General features: G+C 45.3%; 1 long non-coding RNA gene and 1 pseudogene across 1 annotated transcript; both read left to right on the top strand.

Moving 5' to 3' along the window:
• Window positions 1-16,146: 16,146 nt before the first annotated feature.
• On the top strand, window positions 16,147-17,809 carry LOC144824181 (NEDD4 family-interacting protein 1 pseudogene; annotated as a pseudogene).
• A 767-nt stretch (window positions 17,810-18,576) lies between these two features.
• On the top strand, window positions 18,577-22,836 carry LOC144824798 (uncharacterized). Its single transcript, XR_013609120.1, has 3 exons — window positions 18,577-20,377; window positions 20,481-20,542; window positions 20,698-22,836. It is a non-coding gene; the product is annotated as an uncharacterized LOC144824798 (long non-coding RNA).
• The last annotated feature ends 1,242 nt before the right edge of the window (window positions 22,837-24,078 follow it).

Raw genomic sequence — 24,078 nt, 5'->3', positions numbered from 1 at the left:
AACCGTTTCAAAATCCCATTTGTCAGAGTATGTACTGGAGCTGATGATATAATTTAAAGAAATTTTGAATACATGTCATATTTTTAAAAATGTTCAGTGGGACCATATACACCATTCAAAACTTTATCCCAAACTATTCAGTCAGGAACTGCGGTAATGTTCTCATAGGACTGGTCTCTGTTCACAATGAGATGACGCATAAGGTTTCAGTACCAAATTCACCTGTGATACTGTAGAGTGTTCTGGCGGATAGTGACCATTCACGGGTAAGAAAAAGAGAGCCCCTAACCTAAACAGAATAGTAGGAACAATATTCCAGTCATTATCCAGAGCTGTAGCCATGGTGAGACTAGGTATGTCTTTTTCAGAAAAATTTGGAAATCATGAAGTATTTTTTTATAGGAAACTGGAGCTGGCGGTGACTCGGGTTCACTTGGATCCAGAGAAAAAATATTGAAATTGACGAAATAGCCAGATGCAGTTCAATCGATCTTTGGTAGCTCAGCAGGTTTTGTTGAACTTGCAGATGTCTCATGTAGAGGCATATTGATGTAGATATTAGGCTCAATTGATATCTGTATTTCATTTGAATTTTAGTGTTCTTCAATTTCAATAGGCACGAGTTCCATTCCACTGTTGGAAACTTTGTTACTTCGTAGAGTAGAATCTTCTAATGTTATTAGTCTTTCTGTCTGAACTTCCTATATGTTGGCGAGAGGAGAGCGACGGCTACCCAGGAGCCCACGTGGTTTGCTATTCAGTATCGACCACATAGTATGGTTTGATAAGATCAATGGAGACAAATCTCTTTTCGTTCTTGCCGGCAAGGGGCAGAAGAAGTACTGTTTGTATTCCTTCGACAGCAAGGACAGGTACAAGCGTTCTGTATAATGGCCCAAATTCTTTCTTGTCCACAATTTTTTCTCTGACTAGATCCCCGACCTTTGGGTTACAGGCAGTTCTTGCCGTGACAGATTTTGCTTCCCCAGTGGCACTGCGGTTTACTTGGACATTGCTTTGTAGTGCCCGGAATTCATTGAGTTCCTGTAAAGCAGCCAAACGTTTATTAATGTCAAATGGTTTTTCATCCGCCACTGTGCTGCCACAATCAAGGTCATGTACCCATATTCTCATCCCAAATAGGACTTCATAAGGGGTGATACCTCGTAAGGAACTTTTTGGCATGTTAAGTGCCCTCTGGATCCCATATAGGTGATTGACCCAACTACCACCCAAATCTAATACCCTTGCTATTAAATATTGCTTTAAGTCCCGGTTTTTCCTTTCCACAACCAAATTTCCCTCTGGATTGCACAGAGAGGACTACTGCAAATCAACACCCAAACTTCCCATTACTTCCTTGTATGCCCTAGAGCTAAACACGGGGCCACAGTCAGAAAGTAATGTGCCAACTGCGTATGTGCCTATGAGGACTCGCAAATCTCTTATAACAGTTTAAGTGTCAGCCGAGGGCTGAGACCAAACCCACAGGAATCTAGAGCATGAATCCACTGCCACCAAGATGTAATTGTAAGCCCCATCAGATTGTAAGGGGCTATAGTGGTCCCAATAGACACAAGCAAAAGGTCTGTCTTATATTAGCAGTGGTGTTTGCACTGGACGTGCTATGGTGGAATTCTTAATCTGTGACAGATGTTGAATTTAAGGACAAATGCCTTTTGTATGTTTTGTTAAACCTGGCCACCAATAGCTTTGTTTCAGTAAAGAAACTGTTGCGGTAATCCCTGCGTGTGCAGAACCCAGACCCTCCTATGCAGCTAGAATTAAACCTACTCTGCGATCTTTGTTTTTTATTACTCTATCCCCCACTCCTGGAATTTGAGCATACAGAATATTTTTTGCATCTAACTTGTAGGAATACCTAAGTGGAAAGCATTTTGGCAAGGCTGTGCTTTTTGTTTTACCTGAAGCAATTATTATTAGTATTGTGCTTCCGTCTATTCCCATCCTAGAACGAGTGATGGCAGCTATGGCAGCAGTTTTCACTGTTGCTTTGGCGGCCTCATCAGCCAATCAATTCCCTTCAACGTGTATGCCATTATTTTGATGACTCCGCGTGTGTATCACGTGAGCTCTTGGCAAGTCTCTTTTTAGCTCTGCCATTTATTCACAAATCAATTTGTGCTTTATTGTGCAACCTTTTGAGTCTTTAAACCCATTCTGACCCCAATAGTGGAGATATTCATTGTAAGACAGGACACAGTAAAACAAATTGCCCACTATAAGTGTGGGGAATTCTCAATCCGTTTGTATTAGTGTCAGTAATAGGGCTTTTAATTCTGCCAGCTGTGCCGTGTAGTCTCCTAGAGACTGCATCTTCGTATTGCTAGGATGGAACTTGCCTCCCTTCATACGATTTTTTACAATTTCACAAGCTGAGCTGTATTGTTGTTTACTTTCTATGGCAGGCTGGGCAGAACTGTCAGTGTAAATAATGTATTCATTCTGATCTATAGGCATTATTTAATTCAGGAAAGGATATTTTTGTTCGTTTTGCAGAAATGCTTGTGTTTTTAATGTGGAATCAAATTTGTAGTCTACATCTGTAGCCTAATGCCACATTTCCAATATATATCATGTTAAAATGAAATGCCCTTTTGACATGTAAATATAGAACAACATTGTAGCTTAACCCTGACCTTGGTGCCTAAACTACAGAGAAAAACATGTAGGAAAGGAGACGGATCCCTTAAGACTACTAGTTTATTAATTTGTTTGATAAACTTTAATTTATTTTGACAATCACAGTGTTCCTTGACATTATTGTAACTGGTGGTGCATCAGTGTAGAAACTGATGTGAAGACACAAAGGGCAAGGGTGGCTCAGGACCATGAATGAGCAACCAGTGGAGCAGTCCCTTCTACTGCAACTTAGCTCTCTACCCCTAAAGACTCCCACATGGGGATATCCCGGGAGAGGACACATAAAACATCTTGATTGAAGATTGATTCTCTTCCAACATGTTCATTGTTGAAAACAGATATGGTATCAAATACAATGCTGATGTCAAAGCAATGTCATCACTTCAAATCGAGAACACCTTTGAAGCCAAGCCATAAGTCAACTTGGTATTTAAATTCACACCGTTCAACGTCAAAGCATTTGACGTCAACAAATAAAATCTTCCAAATTAAAGCAACGTCATTCGATGGCAAGAAGATTAGTATTGACTTCTCCATTTCCAATGAAGTCTCCTGAACAGTCAGTGCTCCCTGTTATCATCATCCCATTGGATGATCGAGTGTAGGCACCTATCTGTCTCAGCTTCCACAGACAGAAGGCCTAATGCATATATTGGCAGGCGGCTGGTTCTTCTTGATGGAGGTGCCTCCCACCAAATTTAGAAATGACCCCCAAGTTGGGGGTCATTTCTAAAGCATTGGAAGGAATCGCAGTCAAGGCGGTTCCTGTCAATAATGTTTATAGTTTGGGGTTTGGTACGAAGCAGGATTTTCTTTTTGAAAATAAAAAAACTTAATAGAAAATCCTCCCCTAACCATGGCGAATGAACATTAATCAATTTACATTGCCCCTTACCGCCAGGGTTTTCCTGGCAGTGACTGGCAGTGAAAACTGCCCTCTAATTCTCCCCATCTAAATTAGGGTCACGGGCGGAATCAGAGGTCTCCCTCTGACGGCCCTTAATCCTCAGGGCAAACAGAGGGGTTTAATCACAACGAAGATGAGTAGTCTCTGCTGGTATTAAACCTAAGGTCTGCCCACATCTAAAATTGGAGAGTGGACCATTGCTTCAGAAGTATGTATACTCTGTCACGGTTACACCAGAGTATAAATTTGACCAAGATATAAATCAGTCCTACAGTTGATAATTGCTCCAAGACTGAAGTGCTTGTCTTCTAACCTGAAAAATTACTCTGCTGCTCCTAGAATGGTAACTCTGCTTCAGCTTCCATGTCTCTCCACAACACCAATGGATCTAAAACAGCTTGAACAGCTTTCCAGCAATCCTTTGATCAGGAATCCACCACAAGATAAAAGGAGGAGAATGCGTATGCCATTTCATACCAAAAGATACAGACATCAACACATTGTCATGTTGCATACCTCTCCTGGTTCTCTGTTGAATTTCACCAACAGATGTAGCCACTTTACCTCAAGTACTTGCAAGAGAAGCATTGAAATTAATAATTTTACTAGTTACTCCAGAAACCTCTTTATCTGTCAATCAAACAATACAACCATGGGCTCAAGCGATTTATTAACCTTGTACCGTGCTTTACATAATTGGTGTGGAAATGTTCCTAATTCCATCAGTATCAAAGATAGAAGGCCCAAGTATCCTTAAAACAGTAAACAGCAATAGAGCAAAAGCCAGCATATCACTCATCATACCCAAAACCAGGCTCCAGGATAATGTGAATGACCTGGGAATGCCATGACTCAGCCTCTGAAATAACTACAACTAGATAGTTTCCCAAAGCATAGGCATCACCTAAGGAGGCTCAACTGAATTCCAGTTTGGTGATTAGTACCTCTTTGGATTCAGCAAATGTAGCTGTGTCAGAATACTGATGTGGTCTTGCTCTGCACAGAACATCCTGGCTATGACCACTCTTAAAAATGATGCCCAAATAAAGAATAGTTATTTACTTTTTTGGGTTTGGTGTTGTTTGGTCCTCAGAGATCACAAAGAATGAAGACAGAAGCAGAAATTGTGAAGGCAATGGGTCTGGTAGAGAGATACAACTCATATTGGCTACAAACAGTTCAACTTCCTTTCTGACAGCTTCAACAAGCGCAAAACAGCAAAGTAGGTGTCTAGAGGCTGCAGCTATCAGCAGCAATTAAAAAGGCTTATGAGCAAATAAACCAGTGGATCCATTAACCCCTCCCCTGCTGATGACGGAACCGCTCCGTCATCGGTCGCGCTGTGCTGATGACGGAGCGGTTCCGTCATAGCACGCTCGGCACGCCTGCGCGGCGCGCCTGTGCTGAGCGTTCTATTGAGCGGGGCGGGCCATGATGGAACCGCTCCGTCATAAGCACAGCGCAACTGACGCTGCTGACGGAGCGGTTCCGTCACCAGCATGTACCCGCCGCTCTTCCGCCCACCCCCTTAGCACTGCGGCGGAATAGCCGCCGCAGTGAAGGGGTTAAAGCATCTATTTCTGATAGATGGTTTTTTTACAACATATTTCTCTCCTCCTGAATACTTCCCCAGGCATCAGACAAGATCCTGAAATGTTTTCAGCAGTACTCCTGCGCGACCACTGGTGGCACCAACCGCTCCACAGCAACATCATTCCATATCGGATGTAAGGTGTGCAGGCCTATATAGGTGCCACCCATGAAAGCGGACATCAGTTTTTTTTTCTGCACCAACAGATGTGGACCCAGAGATATTACTAATCTAATCGAGACTCTGATTTGTACGAAATTCTTCATTGTGCTAGGGAATTTGTCACCTCCCAAGTCAATGGGGTTTGAACACTGTGGGTAATGTCGCAAACAAATATACATGACTGACCCACATGTGGTTTCCCTGTGGTGCTTGGGGTTAGATCATGAATGTTAGTCCTGCAGTGGTTGCAGCTTGATGCATCCCAAGGCCATTCGAGATCGCAAAGCTAAGCTCTTCGTGGCAGAGCACCGCAAGACCCTGTGCTGGGATCGGTCAAGGTCTAAATGTAGGTCTTGGTTCCAGTCTCAAGGTTACTCCTGTGACTGATCTTCTTCCATGAGCGGCTCCTCAGTTTTGGCAGAGAAAAATCGCCCCCACTTAAAAATCCCCCCAAATCCAGAGAGGTGAAAAATAAAATGGTAATTACCATTTTATTTTTTATCCCCCACCCCGAGCTGAGCTTCAGGATGGGTTCGGGCCACTGCTAAGTGACAGCAGCAGGGAGGAGGGTGGGCTGGTATTGCACTGTTTAAAGTGTGCATGTCTTTTTGGCTGACTGTCTTGCGACAGCCAATCACATGTGCACTTAAACATCACCAACCCAGCAGTCTTAAAATAGCCGTGTTAGAGCAAGCCAAGGCTTCCAGAGTGCTGTGGAGCACCAAGTGAGGCCGCTCCTATAAATCCTAGTGCTACTCCCATGCTCGTGAGAGCAGCACTAGTATTGGCTAAGGGAGTTCCAGCATCCAGGTTCCTGTGTCAGCTAAAGAGGAGATCCGCAGCTAGGACATCACCGGGTTTGGTAAATTATTTTTTACTTTTTTATAATTCTTTTCACACACACCCGTCCCCCTTCCTGTAGATGCCAGCTGCCACTGTCTTCTTCACTCTCCAAGTCCTCAGGGAAATCCAAAAAGAGACACAAGAAGTCCATGTGGGACCTGGCCCTGTCCCTCCACACTCTGTCCCCCAAGATGGTGTGAGAGTGTCATCATGCCTTCAGGTCATGCTCCCAAAGTCTGTATACTTTTTAATTGATTCAGAACGTGTTCTGCAGGGACTGGAATTTCCTTGCTCAAAGGCAACACCGCAGCAAATTGAGCAATGCTTAGTTGCGCCTTTTTGACAGGGTATAAGTTCCCTTTGTCGTGCCTACCGGCCTCAAGGACCCAAGAGGCCTCCCTTCTGGGCTTCAGCCAGCAGAGTCGTCCTCTGCACCAGCTGGGCCTCCTTGGCACCACAACCCTTGCCAGTATGTGATTCGCCGATGTTGTCCACCCTGGATGATGACGGCCCACCCATAGTGCTGTCTGTTGCAGGGATGGTGCAGTCATAACCTTGATTGAAGCCACACACTTCTCTTTCTAAGCCCCAACCCTGTAGTGAGGGCTGGGCCTTGTTTGCGCACATTGCTATGTTAGCATAAGCTTATTAGAAGTTTAAAAGCCATTTTACCTTTTGCTGATTTTGCACACAACACTGAATATAGCTGTTGTTGTAAGTTAGGCTGCATGAATTATTTCACATGAGAAGGGCTTGTTTTTGCCATCCCTAGACTTACATCGCAACCCTAGTCTGCACAGTGGGTGCTAAAGCCTCCAAAGTTATCATAACAAGTAAGCTGAGATTCTGGCACCTTTAATATTGCACTGTAGGCATGATTTCAGGCACTTGGAAGAATTCCGTTTTCCAGGGAGACAAAGAGCTTTTGCAGATCCTGATGTGATTTACTCCTGCTGATCTTGGAGGTATGGGGTCCCCCACACAAGCCTAAGAGACCTTCTATATTTTATAAATCAAAACATAGTTCCTAGCTAGGGAGGGTGATACACTAGGCACTATAAGACCTGTTTTCACCATCATTGTAATATGATTTCTTCTTTTGTGTTTTATGGAATTGTAACAATGCTGATCATATTATTTCTAATCAAATGTATGCTTATGTTAGCAAAGATACTGCATCTTAGAGCACGTTGTTAAAATACATTTTTTAACCTTTCCCATGTCTCTTTTTACTCCTGTTGTGGACTGGTGTGAGAATAACAAAACAAAAGAGTGTTCTTGATTCCCACCATTCCGGAGTATAACCTAAGTTGCATGTTCTGGGTTGTCTAATCATTGGTTCCTTTGCTATAGGACGAAGAGCTAATGTGACACTGATGCGAGTCGGTTAGGGTTTCTAGGTACTGAGGTGAGGTTTTTGGTCCACCACAATTCACTGAGGTCCTGGGTCTCTGTGTACAGTTCTGTGTAGAAGCAGAATCCCTGAAACAACCCTTTTATCACCCACAGTTCCTCTACCTCCAGGTAAGACTGAGGTTCTTCACAAACTTTTTTTCACAGATTCAGATAATGGGTACTTTGATGCTGGAGATGAGCTAGCTCAGCCGTGCTCGGAGGAAAATTGGCATGAGGATCTCCAGTATGCAAGTGGTTTGGATATCTTCACAGACTCCGGCCTAGTTTCAAACACCCCCAACCTAACCAAGGCATGCTGCAGAAGGCACCTCCTTCGTTATGGTTATGTGAAGGGTGGCGGAGGCCCTTGATCTTTACCTTCCCACTCAGGATGTTAAAACCAGCATTCTGACAGAGGTATTACATTCTAGCTAGTTGAGTTATGAGCCTCTGCTCCCATTCTATGAGGCTCATACGGATATGCCCTTGTCTACCTAGGCTAAACCATGCTCAGGCCCACTTATGCATCACCAGATGCCCTCGTGCAGCTCCAGGTGACCCTGCCTTCTTTACTCACCACCACAGAACCTGAAATCCTTGTGATGCATGCTTCGGCCTACTGAGTGAACCCAAACTCTTTTCCCACTACTCACCCTGACAGGGAATCGAAGACGATCAAGACCTCTGGTAAGCGGATTCTCGCCTCTACAAATTTGGCTCTTCATCCTGTGATTGCCAACTGCCTTTTAGGATGTTATTCTTGCAAGAGGCTGGCTCATTATAGTGTATAGAACTGTGTCCAGGCAGCCCTTAGTGATAGGGTTCAGGTCCATGAAAACCAACGCTCTCAATGGGGTAACTGTGGAGAGCAGCTAAAGCATATTCAGGAGGGTGTAAAGCGAGTGCATTTACCACACTCCGTAACCTTTTCACAAAAGTGTTTATAAAAATACTTTAGTGTTTATTTACACAACACTAAGTACTAACTTGGCGTTTCTCCTACCAGGCGATATCAAATACACACAATAAATACTTCAAAAACAGGTAAGTAGCATAGAAAAACACATGATAAACATCTGGGGTGTCATCGGGGGAGTCTGGGGATGCCTTCTTTAAAATAGGAAGAATAGGGCTGTTAAAAATAATTTGCAGCGTCTCCTCAACTACTCCCGACTCAATCAGATCCTGTATAATGCGTAACAAAGCTCGCTCCCCTGCCTGAGAAATTTTGTACCGGGGAATTCGGGGAAAAATAGCGGCACATCGTTAAACCCAGCAGGAAGGGGCGCATCTTTAGACAGTCAATGCTTAGAACTTATCGCATTCGGTCCCATCGTCATGTACACGTGCCAGAGAGCAAAAGATTGTCGCATGCAACTTTTAAAAATAAATCTAGGCCTATTATATTCTCTCCACAATTGTATGTCAATAGAAATTGTGAATCCACAGTAAAAGAACTGATAGTCACGGCAAGAGGTTTGGAAATGGGTCTTACAACTGGTACACCTGAAAAGCCTTCCAAAAAATTGTTTTGGCCAGACAGAGCTGCCCTGGGGACCAGTGAACGAGAAACAGAGCTATTCATTGCACCAGTATCCACCAAGAATTTATTAACTGTGCCTTGCAAATCCGCGGTGACATAAGGACCGTGCTGATCTACAGATATCTGGACTGGTCCCTCACCCTACCCCTGGCTGTCCTAGCTATGGGACGCTCCTGTCACCTCATCCAGTTCATAGTTATCATGGTAATACTGCCTTCCTTGGGGGGTCATCGAAATAATTCTGGTCCAGGGGACCCTGTGATGTCCATCCTCTCAAACCCTCTCTCGGTCATCTTCCTCTTGATCCCATCCACGAAAACCCCGTCCCCTGGGGGCCGCAACTTTCTTCAATAAAACTGGGCATTCGCTACACCAGTGCCCCTCCTCTTTGCAGTACATGCACTGATTTGGCCCTACTGGCTCAGCGTTCCTGCTAGTGCGAGGAAGCTGCCAGGCCAGACCAGCACCACGTACCCTGCCATTCCCCCTAGACGCCTGCTACAACAACACCTTTGTCTTCAACTCCCTGTGCTTCTTCTCTACCTTTTCCATCTCCTCATTCTCCCTGTGTTCATAATTGTATATAACAAAAGGGGAGGATGTCATCCAAGTGCTCTCCGAAACCTACAAACACGCCGCTATCTCAGGGAGCAGATTCGTCACAAATCTATTGACAAACCATCAAACAACCCCTTCCATCGACAAATCCTGTCCAGAAAAAAAAATCCCCAAAGACTCCTCCCAAACCAGGTGAAGAAGTCTGACACACTTTCATCTGTCTTCTGATGACATGCTGTTAACTTATCCCAATCTACCCTTCTCGGTGGATTGAGTACGTGCATATATAAGTGATAATTCGGACAGGCAAAGCTAGTATCTTGGCCATAGGCTTTTCCCCAGGTTTCCTGTCCTGGTACCATTCTTTAATCTGCTTCCAAGTACCACCCAATTCAACAACGTGGTCCAGCATGTGCACCAGCCTCCAAATGTTGACAGGCACCAACAGAACAAAGAATATCTCAATGTCTGCAAGCGTCATTACAGTCGAAGAAGCTGCTTCAGTCAATTCCTCATAATATTCAGTTGGGTTTTTTCTTGGCCAGGTAACTGCGTCTCAAGGGACAAAACATCACCACTCTTCCACGGAGTGTAGACCCATTGTTCTTGGAAACGGGCCTCTACTCTCTGTCTAATAACAGTATTGTGCTGGTCCTGTGAATCCGGTAGTTCATGGTGATATATGGGATGGACTTCCCTCATCGAAAACTGAGACACTGTCTTCGAGCTCTTCTCAAGCAACCTACCTTGATAAGCTATCAATGTTGCAACCTTATCAAAAACCTCCTCAAGTGCCATACCAGCGGCATATACATTGTCCCTGATATCATAAATAATCTGAGGCAACGCAGCATTGAAGCACTATTCCCAAAATCTAATCAGTGTCGCTGACATGTGCTTAAGGGCATGCTGCTGCATGAACGGCTCATACTCTCTCATCACACTCCACACATCATCCGTACTATAGATGGGGAGACGAGCCCACTGAGCTGCCTGATTGGCCTTTTTCTCCTCATCTCCCACACCCGATAGTATCAATATCCGCCCCAGTCGCTCCCTAGCAGTCGCCCAGTCCCCGTCCCCTACTCCCCATACAGGTGTCACGCTACCCAGTACCATCGGGGAATGAAGGGCAAGGGAAGGAGTTGTGACGGAAGGGAAAGGCACTAACGTCATCAATGGCTGTGTCGTGGAGGTTAGGGTTGGGTAGAGAAGTGACGCTGACACAATAAGCATAAGACACACAATTGATAGACGGAATGCAGAACAAATCAAAACATTCACCCCCAGTCAAGAGATCTGGGTTAAATCCATCATTCTTTTGCTCACCATGCCACCCCAGTTTAGACCTGGCCATATGCAAATCAGTCTTGACCCTGTGCCTCATGGGAAGCCCGAACTGCCAAGCCAGGTCCTCCCTGGACAGAAACAAGCATCCTGGAACTGGTTTTGGGGTTTCACCTCTCTTCAGCCAGAATAGCTTGATTCCAGTGACACAGTGAGCCCAGGATCCACGTCGGGGCATACCTGGCGCACTTAGGGCGAGAAAGCAACAGACACACAATTGATGCCACTGGAGTCAAGCTATCCTGGCTGATGAGGGCTGACAGCCCGAAACTGGTCCTAGGATGCTTGTTTCCAGTCCAGGGAGGGGCTGGCCTGTCCGTTCGGGCCGGGTTGTTCCCATTGGGCACAGGGTCAAGACTGATTTGCATATTGCTGGGTCCAAACTGGAATGGCATGGTGAGCAAAAAACAATGGATTTAGGCCCAGATCTCTGTACTGGGGTGAATGTATGACATTGTTCTGCATTCTGTCCATCAATTGTTCTTTTTGCATTTGACACAATAGGCATAGCAGGGAGACTAACAGTTATCGCAAGCGCAGAAGGCAAAGCCACAGAAACTGCAGGAAATTTAGAGGCCAAAGCAGCTGGGTCAGTAATAGAAGAAACAGAAGCAATAGGGGCAGATGACTGGAGTTGTGGCACAGCAGGGTATATTCTCTGCTGAGTGCAGCGAGGCGGAGGTTGGGTGTCTAACAACTCCTCCACAAATGTATCGTTCTCTTCTCAAACCACATAAGACTTATCACATTGCAATCATAACCTCCTATCGGCACACTCTATCCCCTTCTCAGTCCTTTCATTTTCATACACAAAAGCTTTCTGAGTCACTGTCTGCATCCTTCCCTTACGTACCTCCTTTTCTGCTTTCATTCGTCTCCGTTTAGCTTCCTTTTGCCAAGTTCTGAGGGAATCAAACATCCACTGCTTACTTCTCTTCGCAAATAATTTATCCTGCAGGAAATTATGCTTTTGTTCATCAAAAGTTCCTGTTAGTGGCCACTGCAACTCGGAATTGTCCGTTGTATATTTGTGCCAAAATGCACTAAACGTAATAGGGCCAAGGCCGTGCTTCACGTACATTTCAATCTTAGGCATGCCCTCCCAAGGCGCAGGCTGACTCTCTTCCAATCGAGCAAAGCGTTCACTATTTATGCCGAGCACATATTTGCAAATATCTTACCAAAGTTGGTCCTCAGACCGCACCAAATCCAGAACAAAGTGACACCATGTTCATAAGGAGCCCAAACAAATGCAAGCACTTATCCAAAAAACGATCCTCAGACCGTACCAAATACAAACCAAAATGGTGCCATAGCCACAAACAAAACCAAAGCAAACTCACCTGGTGCACACAGGTCAAACGAAGTTATTGTTCACTGCCGACTCTTTTGACCGAACAGTCAGATCCAAGGGTTTTGCCTTTCAGGACCCCAGTCTGGATGACCACCGGGTGAGGCACCGCCCGGTCAGACAGGCCAGGCAGCTGTGAGCACTAGGCTCTATCGTGTAGGGATCCCTGATTTGCCCATCCGACCCGACATGCCCCGTCCTCCCCACCCGTATGTGGGCGAAGATGGCTCACCCAATGGAGTCCCTGTTCGGATGCCAACTGAAGGATGTGACCCGATTAGGGCCACCCGGGTCACTCGCGACCACCTCTCAGCCTTCTATACAAACCAAAGTTGTATATTAGTAATACACTCGAGCAGAGTCCAATCTGACCAGCCTCCTTAGTATGCTGTAGAGGGACTGACCCCCGTCCACACAGTAGCACAAAATATACATTTCTAACATCTCTAAAGCCCCACCCATACTGGAATTTTCCAGCCTGGGCACTAATGAGCAAAGCGGGGTACAGAAAAGCAAGCTATCATCTTGAGAGCGGGTACATGCCATCTTAGTTTCAAGGTTACTATGCCTGTGCTCGTCTCTCTGAGGTGGGAGCAGGGCATACTCTAGAGGAAAGGCATGCCGAGACAGAACAATCTATTCATTAGCGCAGTGAAGCTTAACCTTGAATATGATAAAGAGAAACTATCGAGGCTGCTTTCTGCGGATGAAAAAATTATGAGACAGAGGCTTATGTTCGATCATAGTACAAAATGGCATCTGAATACAAAATGGTTCCGCAAATGCTAACTTAACTCGCACAATGCTAGAAGGAGTCGGCTAGAAGCATTCACAGTCCAACATGACACTTGAGACTGGATAGTGGGGTTGCACCTGCAATACGCCTATTTACATATTTCCCTCCAGCCAACTCATTTCCGCTACCTGCAGTTCTTGGTGAGAAAGAAGGATTCTCAGTTTGTTGTGTTCCCCTTTGGTCCCTCCAGCACCCCTCGGATGTTGATAAAAGTGATGAACAGTGGTGGTACCACACCTTCAGCGTGCATGGGTGCCAGTCTTTCCCCTGCCTGGATGACTGGCTGTTGAATGCACGATTACCCCAGGCAGGTGTCAACCACCTCCAGATGACAGCAAACCTCCGGTCATTTTTGGCGTTTACTATTAATTTGCCAAAGTCACACCTGACTCTTTCTTAGGCGCTACCTTTTACTGGAGCCATAATGGACACGTTCGGTTTCATTCCTTTCCCCTGGAAAAGAGAGTTCAGGACATTCAAGCTATGATCCAATCTTTCAGCCTCGATCCTGGATTTCACTGAGGTTGACTGAGGATGCTGGGACTGATGGCCTCCTGCATCCTCCTGATCAAGCATACCAGGTAGCATATGCGGGGTCTGAAGTGAGATCTAAAGACCCAGTGGGACCAACATTAAGGTTACATTTCTGAACAAGTCCAGATTTTGGAGGAGACTGCGAAAGATCTGCAATGGTGGCTCAATGGGATCAGTGACGGATCTACCTCCCTTCCCCACGTAAAGCTGACATTGGGGCTGATGTATTGCTTTTGTACTGGAGTGGGCATCTGGGGGAAGTGGAGATCAAAGGCCTCTGGTCTCCAGCCCGTCCCGGCTCGATATAAGTCTTCTACTTTCTACTGCTGAGGGCCATCCATCCATGGAAGGCAGGTACAGGTGCTTAAGGATAACACCACTGCCATGTGGTGCAGCTGCAGGCGGGGTGGGGTGGGTTCGCGTACCCTGTTCCAGGAGGCCTTGTCACTCTGGAAATGGCTGGACCACCAAGGAAATTTCCTGATGGTAAATCGCCTTGCAAGCTCTTTGAACACCAGGGCAGATTAACTCAGCCGTCGGTGCCTAGCATATTATAAGTGGCAGTTACTTCCAGAGATGGCACAGGTCTATTCCGAGAATGGGGAGACACTTGGCTCGATGAGTTCACCGCTGCCAAGAACTTGCAATTTCAGCACTTCTGTGTGTTGGTGTTTCCAAAGCATGTCGTGCTCTGAGACGCATTTTGCCTCAAGTGGAACTAAGGACTACTGTATGCATTTCCGCTGACACCACTCCTGCCTCAAGTTCTCCGAAAGATCAGTACAGACCAGAATCATCCTCGTGGCTCAGGATTAGGCATGGAAGGTGTGGTATCCAGAACTCCTGGGATTGAGCATCTGCCCTCCAATCAGGCTGCCCCTCTGGGAGGATCTACTTTTGCAGCAGAATGGTCGGGTTCTCTATCCCGGCCTATGCAATCTCCATCTTCCTGTGTGGAGTTAGAGCTGCGACAGCTGAACACTTTCGACCTTCCTCTGAGGTGGCTAATGTCATCTTGGTAGCCAGGTGTCCCTTGATGAAGTCTGTATATGCCTGTCGGGACAAATTTGTGGTAAAATGTGGCATTCGCCAGATTGACACTCTCCAGCTAAACTGCCTGATGTATTCTTATTTTCCGACCTCTTGCCCTGGGCACAGTTAAAGGCTGTATTTCTGCCCGCTTGGTCTTTTTACAGTTGCCTTATCAGCCCTCTTTGAATGTTGTGATGCATCTCCCCCCCCCCCTTTCTCCATTTGTGATGCCCCATTGGGACCTTCATCTTGTCCTTACATGTCCGGTGTTTACTCCTGTTGAGCTGGTCCACAGTTGACTCTGATTTGATTCAATTTTTTATTTGTAGAGCGTAATGAACACCCAAAGGCGTCTTGGCACTATCGTCTACCCGGACGAAACTGCTGAGACGGACCAAAAGTATGAACATTACAAAGATAAAGAAAAGAGCCATGTTTTTGAATGCTTTCTGTAAGTCAACAAATTAGGTTGACATTTCAAGGGCAGAGGCATTTGATTCCAAATCAAAGAGGTGTCATGAACAAAATGTCTGCCTCCCCCAGTGGTTTTAAAGATCTTGCGAACTTGCATTGTTTTAGCCATCTTCTGGAAGCATACCATAGAATTGTTTTCTTCATATATTCTGGGCCGATCCCATGCAGGGCCTTATGTGCAGGACAGAGTGCTTTAAAAGCCACTATGTTTTTTATCGAGAGCCAGTGTATCTCCTTTAACCCCTTGGAGGCTGATTCATATTTTTTTTAAATGTTTTTCAGAAGCTGGACTGCTGCAAACTGTAGGCTCTGGAGTTTCTTTAATCATGCTTGCTGCATGCCCAAATATAAGGCACAGCAGTTAACAGCCTAAATAACACTAAAGAGACACCAACTGTTGTCTGAAGATCAGACGAGATGTAGGGGAGAATTTTTTACGGTCTTTAAAAGACAGGAGCAAATAAGCTTATTCGTCTGGTAAGCAAACAGAAGTTTATAATTAAAAACTACACCTACATTTTTCACTTAGGTTAAGGGCCCATAGTAGACGGCCACTAAGAGACATTCCAAAATGATAGGTCACGCCCAAAGAGGAGCACCTCCGTCTTATCCGAGTTTAGTTTAAGACATTGGTTGCTCATCCAGTTATGATTGCTCTCATACAATTGCTAAACTGGAGAGCAACCGCCTCGCCATTACTGGTAATAGACACAACCATGTGTGTGTCATCTGCGTAGGATATTGTATTAAAGCCAAAAGATCTCATCAGTTTAGCACATGGTGCCACGTAAATGTTGAACAGCGAGGGGCTCAACAAAGAACCCTTTGGAAATCCACAAGACGGGGAGAAGGAACTGGGGGTAAAGTCTCTAAAGTAGAATGACTGCATTTTGTCACATAGAAAACCCCTAAGAGGGAGTATTTTGCTCCATTGAGCAACAGAGAGGAGGAAGGTCGTGACTGTAATACACAGAGAGAACCGCGATCCGAGCCCCCCAGCGGCGGAGCTTCCCCATTCCCAGTGCCCCCCTCCAGGGAAGGAGACCCTCGGCGGCCGGAGCGCTTTTAAGGGTGGATTGTTGCCTCTCCCGCGGCTGCCTGTGAGCGCGTTCGACTCCAGCACCGTCATGGCGGATCCCAGCAGCAGCGGCCGACACCAGCAGTTACAGAATGAAGAGGAGCGAGGAGAGCCTTCACAAGCAGGAACCGACGCCCCACCGCCATACAGCAGTCTTACCGGAGAGAATGGAGCATTTTTCGATTATAAAGATGAGTCTGGCTTTCCAAAACCACCTTCGTACAATGTTGCAACCTCACTTCCAAGTTATGATGAAGCTGAACGAAACAAGATTGAAGCCGCTGTTCCTCTGGTTCCTGGGAGAGAGGATGACTTTGTTGCTCGGGGTGATTTTGATGAAGCTGATCAGCGGAGGATAGGCAATGATAGGATTTTCATGTTGACGTTCTTCATGGCATTCCTCTTCAACTGGATTGGGCTTTTCCTCTCCTTCTGCCTCACCACCTCAGCTGCTGGACGATATGGGGCAATATCTGGATGTGGCCTCTCACTCATCATGTGGGTTCTGATTGTTAGATTTTCCACCTACTTCCCTGGATATATTGGTGGCCAGTACTGGCTCTGGTGGGTTTTCCTTGTGTTAGGTTTTCTACTCTTCCTCAGAGGATTGATCAACTATGCAAAAGTCCGAAAGATGCAAGATACATTTTCAACTCTCCCCAGGACCAGGGTCCTTTTTAGGTTTTGCCTAGCGAAAGCTGCGCTCTGCGCAGCTTTTTCGCGCAGGCGAAATCCTGTTGAGAACTGTAGGGTGCTTTGGGTCGGCCCTCGTCATTGATTGGCTGGCTCCGTAAACGGAGCCTTGCCATTGGACGAGGGGCCTGTCCGTCAATGCCGGACCAGACACGGGGGCGTTCCTGACATTCTTTGCCTTTTGCCGACGTCACGCGACGCCGGGAACGCCCCCGAGTCTGGTCCGGCATTGCCGGGACCTGCGTTTGCTGAAGTGTCGGGTTTCTTTGCTGTGGCGGAACAAATTGCAGGTAAGCGATGGTGTCTTTTGTAATCTAAATGACTGTATTTTTTGAATGCCCCATCCGAAATGTTTAATCACGTATTTTTTTTTGTTCTCTGCAGGTATTTTGCGACGGCCCGGTGGGGGGAACAATTTCCGGTCGGGATCCTTGGCTCGCTGTCTGTCTCCGTCTCCGTGCTCCAAGGGATTTCTTGCAGGTAAGCGATGGTGTCTTTTGTAATCTAAATGACTGTCTTTTATGAATGCCCCATCCGAAATGTTTAATCACGTATTTTTTTTTGTTCTCTGCAGCTATTTTGCGACGGCCCGGTGGGGGGAACAATTTCCGGTCGGGATCCTTGGCTCGCTGTCTGTCTCCGTCTCCGTGCTCCAAGGGATTTCTTGCAGGTAAGCGATGGTGTCTTTTGTAATATAAATGACTGTATTTTTTGAATGCCCCATCCGAAATGTTTAATCACGTATTTTTTTTTGTTTTTCTCTTCAGGTTGCCGGGACCTGCCTTTGGTGATGTGTCGGGTTTCTGTGTTTGTGGCGGAACAAATTGCAGGTAAGCGATGATGTCTTTTGTAATATAAATGACTGTATTTTTTGAATGCCCCATCCGAAATGTTTAATCACGTATTTTTTTTTGTTCTCTGCAGGTATTTTGCGACGGCCCGGTGGGGGGAACAATTTCCGGTCGGGATCCTTGGCTCGCTGTCTGTCTCCGTCTCCATGATACAAGGGATTTCTTGCAGGTAAGCGATGGTGTCTTTTGTAATATACGCGATTTACATTTGTATATAATTATAATTTGTTTTATGTGTTCTACTTTTTATAACTTTGCAAAGTGTTTTAGAAATTAATTTATCTCACTTTCGTTGCAGGTATTTTTCGGCGTCGCGGCGTGGTCCCGGGATCTGGGCGTGGTCGCGGTTTCCGGTCGCCATTTTGCGCTCGGTGTCTGGCTTCGTGGTACGATGGATTTCAGGTACGCGATTTAAATTTGTATATAATTGTAATATGTTTTATGTGTTCTACAGTCTTTAGCTTATTTGTTTTATATATTTTGCGCTTCTTCTCTCTAATGTTTCCGTGTCGGGTCTCCTCCGTGGCGTGACGACTTGCAGGTAAGCGATGGTGTGTTTTTTAATTTACATTTTTATGTCATTGTAATTTATTTTATATGTATTCAGTCTATTTTGTTTATATTGTTATGTATTTCTTTTTGGGGCCTGTTCTCTCTAGTGTTTTTGTGTCGGGTCTCCTTTTTATGTGTTCTACTTTTTATAACTTTGCAACGTGTTTTACAAATTAATTTATCTTCATTTCGTTGCAGGTATTTTTCGGCGTCGCGGCGTGGTCCCGGGATCTGGGCGTGGTCGCTGTTTCCGGTCGCCATTTTGCGCTCGGTGTCTGGCTTCGTGGTACGATGGATTTCAGGTACGCGTTTAATTTGTATATAATTGTAATTTGTTTTATGTGTTCTACAGTCTTTAGCCTATTTGTTTTATATATTTTGCGCTTGTTCTCTTTAATGTTTCCGTGTCGGGTCTCCTCCGTGGCGTGACGACTTGCAGGTAAGCGATGGTGTGTTTTTTAATTTACATTTTTATGTCGCTGTAATTTCTTTTATGTGTTCAGCCTATTCTGTTTTTATTGTAATGTATTTATTTTTTGGGCCTGTTCTCTTTAATGTTTCCGGGTTGGGTCGCCTTCGTGGCGTGACGACTTGCAGGTAAGCGATGGTGTGTGTTGTAATTAATAAATGGCTGTCTCTTTTTAATGACTGTGAGTTTTTGTAACTTTGTAAAACTTTTTTTAGAATTATTTTATCTCACTTTCGTTGCAGGTATTTTTCGGCGTCGCTGCGTGGTCCCGGGATCTGGGCGTGGTCGCGGTTTCCGGTCGCCATTTTGCGCTCGGTGTCTGGCTTCGTGGTACGATGGATTTCAGGTACGCGTTTAATTTGTATATAATTGTAATTTGTTTTATGTGTTCTACAGTCTTTAGCCTATTTGTTTTATATATTTTGCGCTTGTTCTCTTTAATGTTTCCGTGTCGGGTCTCCTCCGTGGCGTGACGACTTGCAGGTAAGCGATGGTGTGTTTTTTAATTTACATTTTTATGTCGCTGTAATTTCTTTTATGTGTTCAGCCTATTCTGTTTTTATTGTAATGTATTTATTTTTTGGGCCTGTTCTCTTTAATGTTTCCGGGTTGGGTCGCCTTCGTGGCGTGACGACTTGCAGGTAAGCGATGGTGTGTGTTGTAATTAATAAATGGCTGTCTCTTTTTAATGACTGTGAGTTTTTGTAACTTTGAAAAGCTTTTTTTAGAATTAATTTTTCTAACTTTCTTTGCAGGTATTTTTCGGCGTCGCGGCGTGGTCACGGTTTCCGGTCGCCATTTTGTCTTTGGATTCTTGGCTCGCTCGGTGTCTGTCTCCGTGGTACGATGGATTTCAGGTATGCGATTGCCATTTGTATGTCATTGTAATTTATTGTATATGTGTTCAGTGTATTTTGTTTATATTGTAATGTATTTATTTTTTGGGCCTGTTCTCTCTAGTGTTTTTGTGTCGGGTCTCCTCCGTTGCGTGACGACTTGCAGGTAAGCGATTGTGTGTTTTGTAATAGTGTTTTTGTGTCGGGTACGCAATTTACATTTTCATCTAATACTTATTTTGTTTACAAGTGTATTTCCTATTGGTCTTATATATTTTGGGCCTGTTCTCTCTCATGTTTCCGTGTCGGGTCTCCTCCATGGCGTGACGACTTGCACGTAAGCGATGGTGTGTTGTGTAATTTACTTTTTTATGTCATTGTAATTTCTTTTATGTGTTCAGCCTGTTTTGTTTATATTGTAATGTATTTCTTTTTTGGGACTGTTCTCTTTTGTGTTTTTGTGTAGGGGCTCATTCGTGGCATGACGACTTGCAGGTAAGCCATGTTGTGTTTTGTAACAAATGACTGTCCCTTTTCAATGCCCGGGAGTTTTTTAACATGGAAAAGGTATTTTTGAGTTTATGTATCTTCCTTTCTTTGCAGGAATTGAACGGCGGCGGCGTGGGAACGATTTCCGGTCGCCATTTTGTCATGGGATCTTTGGCTGTCTGTCTCCGTCTCCTTGGTCCAAGGGATTTCAGGTACGCGATTTAAATTGTAATGTAATTAGTATTTCTTTTACAGGTGTTCAGCCTTTTTGGTTTATATTCTTTTAATGTTTCTTTTTGGGGCTGTTCTCTCTAGTGTTTCCGTGTAGCCTGCCGTGACGTGTCGGGTTTCCTTCCCCGTGGACGAACAACTTTAAGGTAAGCGCTGTGGTCATGTCTTAGTGCGACTCGGTGTAGATAGATTCAAATGTAATTTGTATTTTCTTACAGGTGTTGTAGATTTAACGTAACAGGTGTTCGGCCTATTTGGTTTATGTTCTTCTGATGTTTCTTTTTTGGCCTGTACTCTCTAGTGTTTCCGTGTCGGGTCTCATCCGTGGCGTGACGACTTGCAGGTAAGCGATGTGTTTTGTAACTAAACAATTACTGTCACTTTCGAATACCCGGAGTGTTTTGTTACGTTTCAAAAGTAATTTCTAACTTCATTTCTTTCCCTTTATTTGCAGGAATATGTCGGCGGCGTGGTGTCGTAATTCTATTATGCTTACTTTAATAGTTATTTTATATCGTGTGGTTTCAGTGTAGGGAATTATTGCAAAGAGCTATCGTGTTTTTCTACTTTAACAAAATGATATTCACCAGCACTTCTTTTTGTATTTGCAGGCAGCGTGGCGCCAACTCGTCTACCACTAAGCTTTGATATTCAAGATCGGCTAAAGTCGCACATAGCCACTAAGTACTCTAACGAGTCACAGCATCCACGACCTTTTCATTCGGCCAGACAGCCTCCTATCGGCAATTTACATATGTCGAGACAGCAACATCCTAAACAACATCTCACCTACATGTTCTTAACAACAAACTTTGCAAGTCTTTTGTTATTTAATGAACTAACTGCGTTTTTTTTTGTCTTCCACAGTATGTAAAGGACTACAGCCACGGAAAGAAACATTTCTTCGAGCGAGCTCAGAAGGTATACTTCGTGACAGTGGACTGGAGCCTCTCGATTTCTCGACCGATCTCAGGAGGTATACTTCGAGACAGCGGACTGGAGCCTTTCGACATAAACTGTAAGTTCCTTCCTGTCTGTGAAAGTAATTTGTCCTTTTGAGCTGCGGTATTACGACCACAATTTTCAGTTTTACACGCGCAAACAAAGCAGTAATAATATGAATCACTTTAGAATTAAATTTTGTTGCCTATACGTTTGTCCAATTTCACCATGTTTTTGTTTAATGCGTTTGAGTTCTTTTTGGTACATTGCCAATAGGTACATTTACGATATAAATGTTGTCGCATGTCTCCTTTATTCATGAACTTTTCAAATTCAAACAAATGCTTACATTGTAAGGACCTCTGTTTATTCAAATTCGCCATTATGTACATTTTGGATGCCTTGTTTGTGCGATGCCACATTTTATTTAATATGCATAAATCGTGGGGCTGAGTTAGCTGACCACAAGCATGTATTTGTCGCAACACTAGATTTAGTCAAAGCATGAAGGCCTGTTACATTTACTGAGAGCATAAAGAACAGTTAGGATAAGGTGAGACCGACGACTTTCAGTGCAAAGTTATACATCGGCAAACTGTGCATGTAGGAGGAAAATGTAGGTAGATTTACGATATAAATGTTTGCGCATGTCTACTTTATTGATGGCCTTTGAAAATGCGAACACATGCTTACTTTGTAAGGCCTTGCTGTTTAATGCAATTCGTCATTATGTACATTTGGGATGCCTTGTTTGTGCGATGCCAGATTTTATTTCATATGCTCAAATCGTAGGGCTGAGAGTTAGATGGGCACAAGCATGTGTTTGTCGCAACACTCGATTTAGTCACAGCATGAAGGCCCGTTACATTTACTGAGAGCATAAAGAACAGTTAGGATAAGGTGAGACACGACGACTTTCAGGGCTAACTTATACATCGGCAAACTGCATTTAGGAGGAAAATGTTTGCGCATGTAAGTTTAGCCCTTTCTGTGAAAGTAATTTGTCCCCTTTTTTAGTTCATATGCTCAAATCGTAGGGCTGAGAGTTAGATGAGCACAAGCATGTGTTTGTCGCAACACTAGATTTAGTCAGAGCATGAAGGCCCGTTACATTTACTGAGAGCATAAAGAACAGTTAGGATAAAGTGAGACACGACGACTTTCAGTGCAAAGTTATACATCGGAAAACTGCATTTAGGAGAAAAATGTAGGTAGATTTACGATTTAAATGTTTGCGCATGTCTACTTTATTGATGGCCTTTGAAAAATCGAACACATGCTTACTTTGTAAGGCCTTGCTGTTTAATGCAATTCGTCATTATGTACATTTTGGGTGCCTTGTTTGTGCGATGCCAGATTTTATTTCATATGCTCAAATCGTAGGGCTGAGAGTTAGATGGGCACAAGCATGTGTTTGTCGCAACACTAAATTTAGTCATTGCATGAAGGTGAGACACGACGACTTTCAGTGCAAAGTTATACATCGGCAAACTGCATAAAGGAGGAAAATGTTTGCGCATGTAAGTTTAGCCCTTTCTGTGAAAGTAATTTGTCCCCTTTTTAGGTTTTGCCTAGCGAAAGCTGCGCTCTGCGCAGCTTTTTCGCGCAGGCGAAATCCTGTTGAGAACTGTAGGGTGCTTTGGGTCGGCCCTCGTCATTGATTGGCTGGCTCCGTAAACGGAGCCTTGCCATTGGACGAGGGGCCTGTCCGTCAATGCCGGACCAGACACGGGGGCGTTCCTGACATTCTTTGCCTTTTGCCGACGTCACGGGACGCCGGGAACGCCCCCGTGTCTGGTCCGGCATTGCCGGCACTTCTGCGTCTCTCCTAACCCCGTGACTGGCCGGCCGGCCAATCCTAGCGCGGCCGGCCGGAAGTGCCCGCCCCCCGCAGCCCGGGGAAGAAGGAGAGGAAGACGGCAAGCACTATGGCGGCGCCCGCGGGGAGACCGGAGAAGTGCCTCTCCAACCTGCCGCTCTGTCTGGGCTGCCCAGCCTGTCGCTGCTCGCCTCCCAGACCGATCGAGAAGTGCCGCCGTCGCAAGGTGCAGGTGAGTCGATTTATTTGTTTGTTTTTTTCCCTCCTCCCCTACCCTCCGAGCCCCTGCCCCAACCTGTCTTCCTCCTCGTGGCCGGGGCTATGTTTAGGGGCGCTAGGCCGCCCGCATGGCCGGGCTTTGTGTGCCGGTTACGGGATGCCTGGGAGATCCACGGAGGCTCGAATGTTTTTATTGCTGCCCGCATTGCCCCTGCAGCTTTCTGCTGATGTGTTGGCTTTGTGTGCCGGTTACGGGATGCCTGGGAGATCCACGGAGGCTCTTGAGCCCCTGCGGGGGGATACAGGGGATCCGCTTTGTGTCCCACCGCTGGCTGCAGTCTGCTCGAATGTTTTTATTGCTGCCCGCATTGCCCCTGCAGCTTTCTGCTGATGTGTTTTACAGCTGGGAACCGGCGCTCGCTGGTCACATACCGAAGAGGGGGTCCGCTTTGTGTCCCACCGCTGGCTGGTGCAATAACACTAAATTGCTGAAAGCTCATTTGTACTGCTGACGCGGCCATCATTTTGTTTTCATGTAACCTCGGTGCCCGGTAATGGCCCATAAATAAAGACGGGTCATCTTTGGGTGTAAGCCGACCTGCTCTCCTCTGTTGTGTTAAGGGGCACCTTGTGTGTGTGATTGTAGCTGCCGGGGCACTCTCTGTGCAGGAGGGAACTTCGAAAATCACCCTGCCTGGCTCC

Source organism: Lissotriton helveticus, chromosome 3_1 (genome assembly GCF_964261635.1).
Source record: "Lissotriton helveticus chromosome 3_1, aLisHel1.1, whole genome shotgun sequence".
NCBI lineage: Eukaryota > Metazoa > Chordata > Amphibia > Caudata > Salamandridae > Lissotriton > Lissotriton helveticus.
Note: the sequence above shows the minus strand (reverse complement) of the source record. Positions and strands in the feature narration are given on the sequence as shown.